We start from the raw sequence: 5745 nt of genomic DNA, 5'->3' as shown, positions 1-5745 counted from the left end.
ATACCAAATAATGCATCAATTAAAATACTATAACAGGTTGCTCTTTTGAAATCCTGTGATAAAAACCACTGTGTGACCTTGGGTAGGTCACACCTTTAGCCTCATAGGAATGCAACAAGCTCCTTTGCACATTAAAATATGGTAATCTACTGCTTTCAATATATGAAATAGATGATTAGATTATCGTTTTAAAGCTTATTTATCTGGGGATTCAGGACTGGGTGACCTTGAGAGGTCACCCTCTCTCCGCTCCAGAAGAGGCAACCACAACAAAAAACTTGAAGCAAACCTGCATCACCCTAACAAACAAAACAAGTGTTTCTTGCATTTTAGAGACGTGTTCATTGACATTGCCCCCTCACACACCACACACCAACCATTTTGGAGGGTCGATGGCTGCTGCTGCACCGCAGCAGACTCTCTTGGGTATGCATTTCACAATTGGAAAGGGGAAATATACACTGCTGCATGCCAAAGTGAGGTGTTAAGCATGCAGTGATTCCAAATGATCGCCTTCCAGATGTTTTGACTTCAGCTCCCAGAATCCCAGCTCAGTGGCAAGGATGGCTGGGCTCTGGGAGGAAGCCAAGACATCTGGGAAGCTGACTCACATCCATTTTCGGGAGGTTGTGGGCTGATATGTCAGGCAGCAGAGTATCTTGGTGTCTTATATTGCATCTTAAGGAACAGGATAATACAAATGCTCCTGAATGTCAAAGTGAAGGGTTTGCAGTGATGCCCATAACTTGGCTTTCCAGAGTTTTGGACTTCAGGTCCCGCATCCCAACTTGCCAAGATGGCTGAGGTTCTGGGGGATGACGTCCAAAACATTGAAAGACAGAATTCTGGGATCACTAAGGCTTGTGTCTGTTACTGGGAGGAAAGTGGGTATAAATACACCTAATAATAAACACCAAAGCTGTGTGTGTGTGGATTTTTGTCGGCATTCTTCCCCCCACCCTTTCTCAACCTTCCTGCCCCCACTCCTGTGGTTTGTTTGGCATCAGCCAAACCATCATCCGGTCTCCTGGGGATTTTCCCAGAGAAGGCAAGGCAGGCAAGGCTGATCTTGGGAGGGTTCAGCGCAGCAGGCAATCAAGGCAGGAAGCGCGGGCTTCCGGGTACACTCCCTCCGCGCGCCCTCTTGCGCTCCATCCTTTCCTGCATCCCTCCCTGGGGAGCATCCCAAGACCAGGTTTCTCTCTTGCACACAACCCAGGCTGGGAGGGAGGAGGAAGACGGGACCCAAAAATAAAGAAATCCGCCGCAGAGCCGCGTCTTCTCCAGGTGGAGCCTTGGCCTGGATCTACCTCCTCTCTTTGCAGCTTTGATGCTTTGAGGTTTTCAATTTGGATGCAAAGACCAGCCCAATGCGCCCAGAGAGCCTCCTCGGCCCCTGACGCATCGGGATCCCTCGGAGAAAAAGATGGAGGGGGAAGGAGCTGATGGCCCGGGCGGCAAACAAAAAGGATCCTAAAAGGAGATGTAGGTGTTTTCCGAGGATGCTCCAAGGCTCTCATGGTAAAGGAGCAGACTTTTTCGGTTTGCAGGGCCAGGTTTCAGGGGGCTAGTCCCTTTCACTTGCCCAGGGTTGTCCTTTGGGTCCAGAGGACTTGGGTAGGGGGGATGAGAAGGGGACCCCAAGAAATCCCTTGACGTGGTTACAATGAAGGATGAATTAGAATCTGGGCCTAGTTCCCAGGTGGACCCTTCCTTCCATGATGCTTCCCCGGTTTTTATGCGCTCTTTCTGGCTGGAAGAATTCCGAGAGATAGGCTGCTAGTCTGGAAAATAAGTCCTGCAAAGGGATCTTGTTGCAAAAGGGATCTTTTAGTCTCCCTGGAGTGCAAGATCCTGGGCATCTTTGGCCTGGACGCTTCTTCGCCATGTGACAGATGATTCAGATTTCCTTTTACACACACACACAAACACACACCACACCACACACACCAATCATCGATTCAATTGATCCCTTTGACCCTTTTAAATGCTTTCCCCACCTTCTGCTTTGCATTGATTCCCCACCCCAGGGATCAAGTCTAGTTTGCAGAATTGCTTCCAAAACAGCATCAAGAAGGACAACAGAGCCCAAAAATGGTTGAGTGGAGATTTTAACTAATGTACATCCTTTTCAAATACTAATCAAAGGATGGCAGTACATCAAGCCAGAAACACTTCCCGGGGAAATAATATATATATATATCTTATATATTGCCAGGAGTGCCCAGGTGCAGATTTGTGTATTAAAGACTTTTTAAAAAAGTTTCATTTCTGTGCATTAACTAGTTTGCATTTCTTATCTCATTCACTTGAAAGATTTGGCTCTCTTGAAATGGGGAGAACATTTTGTACAATTTTCCTTCCCTTCGAATCTTGTGCCTGAATGATTTCCGCTCTTCTTGAGTCTATGATCCCATCTTTCTAGGAACATATATTGTTTGCATGTTTTAATACCGAGGGCACCCTTCAAGTCGTTTGAGTCAGCACCGAAGCCATTAAAAATTGAAATGGGAGTTTATCCTACATCCCTCCCTGTCCTCTGCCACGGATCTGCTTAATATCAGTTATTACCAGTCCTTCCCACGCTTCTTGTTCCATTCAACGTATTTTAAGTTGTGGTGCTTTCTTTCTCCTTCCACTTGGTCTGTGGTCTTGTTCCCACGCGTGGAGGAGATGTTGAGCACGGTAGTTGGTGTCTCCCTATCTTCCGTTTACAAGGGTTCAGATGTGAGGACGAACATGGGCAGTTATCTACAGGCATTTGGCTTCCTGTGGAAGGGCCAGTTTCAAATCTGCTCCAATGCGAGCATCCCTGTGGCCTTTTTCTTTTAGCTGAATGAGCCATACCCATTGTTTCTGAGGCTGCACTGCTGCCCTAGCGCTAGTGGAAGTGGATAGCGGGAAAAAGAAACACACAGTTGGACTCTGGACAGCAGTTGCGTTTTGCATGCACGCCAATCACACATAAAGCTTGGATTTGAGTGGACCAATTTCATATGAGGAGAGAGAGAGGAGAGAGAGAGAGCGCTCTTATTCCTGGCCAGTTAATCTTTTTCCTACTGTCCCTCTTGCCTTTACTGAACTGCGGATTTAAATTCCCATGATCATTTCCCATTTCTCTTTTAAGGCATGAATTTGCATTTCTCCTGATTTCCCTTTCAATATCTTTTCCTTCCCCACTTTGTTTCCATACGTATATCACCACCCCTGTTCCCGAACCTCTTCCGTCCTTTCCGCTTTTATTCTGCGTTCTTCCTTCTCTCATCAAATATTGGGGATGTCAAAAGCGGAGAGAGCGGAACAGAAGCTAAAAGATGGACAGCTACTGTTTCCCTTGTTTGTCTGTGTTTTTGTAGAGGGGGCGTGTTTATAGTTTTGCCCGCGCGGGGGTTAGTTTTTAAAGTTAAATTTATCATACTTATATATCTATATATATATACATAATATATACAGTCTGGTTTTTAATTTTTTTTGGTGGTGATACATCATAGGGTTATTAAAATATTTATTTTTAAAAAAGGAGGAAACGATTATCAGAAGGACTCCCTCTTGACAGCTAACATGGCCACTTTATCCAGCCAGTGGCAGGCATAAGTGAGCTTCTCTGGGCAACTTCTGCTCTCATCCAGATGCTTGTCAACCTGAGAGGCAAAAAGCTTTTTGCTAAGAATAATATCAGACAATGCACACACAACACCAGTATTATTAACGTAAAAAAAGTTGGGCAGAGTAGAGACTTTTTTTTAAATAATTTTGGGAGTTGACATGCAACTTCCCAGAAGATCTAGGCTCAGACCAGTGGTTTCCACTGGGAGCATCTAGTGCCTACACTTGTTTCCTCGGGTTCCATAAAGTCCTTTGACATGCTTCAGCCACAATTATTTATGTGAGCAACCAGTAGAAAAACAGGCTGGTCCCTTAGTTTTCTGGACTGGACCTGATGTGTGTGAGGAGTATAAACAGAAAGACAGATGATGACTCAGAAAAACAACTGACTTTGGCGGGTATATGGACCTCTGCAATTATTATTGGCGGGTTATATCTTGTATATATACGAACCCCTTCAATCTAGATTGGTCTTGAAGTAAACATCCAGATCCGAAGCTCAGTAGAAAGATGCAGAGGATCTTGTTTTTGTTTAGTTTTTGCCTAAGAAAGTATTTATAGACTTCAACTTGTTCTTCTCTCTCTCTCTCTTCTCGACATGTAAAAACAAATGAACCAGCAGATCTTTCCGGAGCTTTTATCCACCCAACCCATCAGTATCTCTCTTTTCCGATTTTACAGTCTCTTCTCCTCTTTGTCCACCCCCTCGCCTCACCCTTTTCCCATTACACATTGGGTCATCTTTTTTCCTGGCCGGTCGGCCTAAGCAATAGTTATCTGTCAGCGGAGATGTATGGGCCTTTCTCATCTGCCTTCTCCAGACTCATTTGATCTTGGCTTTTCCCATCAGCCTAGGAAATTGCCACATCGTTTTGTTGTTCAAGCGGGGGTGGGTTAAGATGCTGGAGATGTTCACCACCCTCCTCTCCATCCCACACACCCAGAGAACAGCGGACACACCACAAACTGAGGGTGAGGCGTAGGTTGACTAGGCAGGTGTCACTGTTCTCAAGGCCTGTTGAGGAAAGATTGTTGCAATGCACGAATGGAAATGAAACAATGAAAACAGCCCAGGGAGAGAAGATGTGATGGCATATTCCAATCTCTTTGCTAATACGTTGCATCCCAATTGCCTCTTCCTCATCTCTACCCACCCCATCAAACAAGCAGTGCAAGGAGGAAAACATAAAGATACATTTAGGGTGGTAGGAGGAATAATGTTCATGGTATTTCGATGCCTAAAGGAAGGCAATCTTAAAAACCCACTTTCCTCCTTTTTAGAATTTGCCTGATTTTTTGGATTTTTATTTTTTTGTTGCTGGTTCTGCTTTGTTAGCTTAGAACAGAACTAACTATACTAGATAGATAGTCATAAATTGCATTTATTTCCCTTCTCTGTGAGTATCTGGTGCTGCGTTTTAATGGGTTTTAGAAAATACGGTTTTGTTTTTGGTTTGTTCTTATTCTGTATTTGGATGTTTTTCATTTCTCTCTACCCCATAAAGGAGCTTAGCTTACTGGGTGACTAAAGTATAAGAATAAACCAATAATAAGATTTATCTGTTGCACCCCCCCCAGGAGCAACCAGATGGCAAAAGTTATAATAAAGGACGAATTAGATAAGTCAGAGATGCTGCAGCAGGTTGCTTTGCCCTGCATTTGCCGGAATAGGACAGATTTGCCTCTTTCCTCTCCTCAGAGTTAAGCGTTGCAAACTTTTTTTTGTACTTTGAGCTCAGTTGCAGCAACTTACAGTTAACTGTTAGATTAATGGGAAGAAGGGGAGGAGAGGAGGAGAAACCGGGGACATTTTAAAGCAGCTGAAAAAGTCGGGCAAACGAGGATTAATAGTGGTTGTCCATTTCACATGGGATATTTGGAAGGCTTGGTATTGTAGAAGTTGAGCTACTTGGTCAAATACTAAGAGCTGGTGAAAGCCGTCAACTTTTCTTTATTTGGTTTCTTAAAAAAAAGTTTATGAGAGCGTGAATTTAAATTCAAGCAAGATGGATGTTTCTGAAATATGTCAAGGTAAATGGTTAAAAGAGATACTCTGTTTGCAGGGTCCGGAATTTACAATTAGTCCACTCTCTCTCTTAAGACAGATAGTTTATAGCTCCTGACTGTGTTTCAATCTCT

Source organism: Sceloporus undulatus, chromosome 6 (assembly GCF_019175285.1).
Source record: "Sceloporus undulatus isolate JIND9_A2432 ecotype Alabama chromosome 6, SceUnd_v1.1, whole genome shotgun sequence".
Lineage (NCBI taxonomy): Eukaryota > Metazoa > Chordata > Lepidosauria > Squamata > Phrynosomatidae > Sceloporus > Sceloporus undulatus.
The sequence above is the reverse complement of the archived record's forward strand: the minus strand, read 5'-3'. Positions refer to the sequence as shown.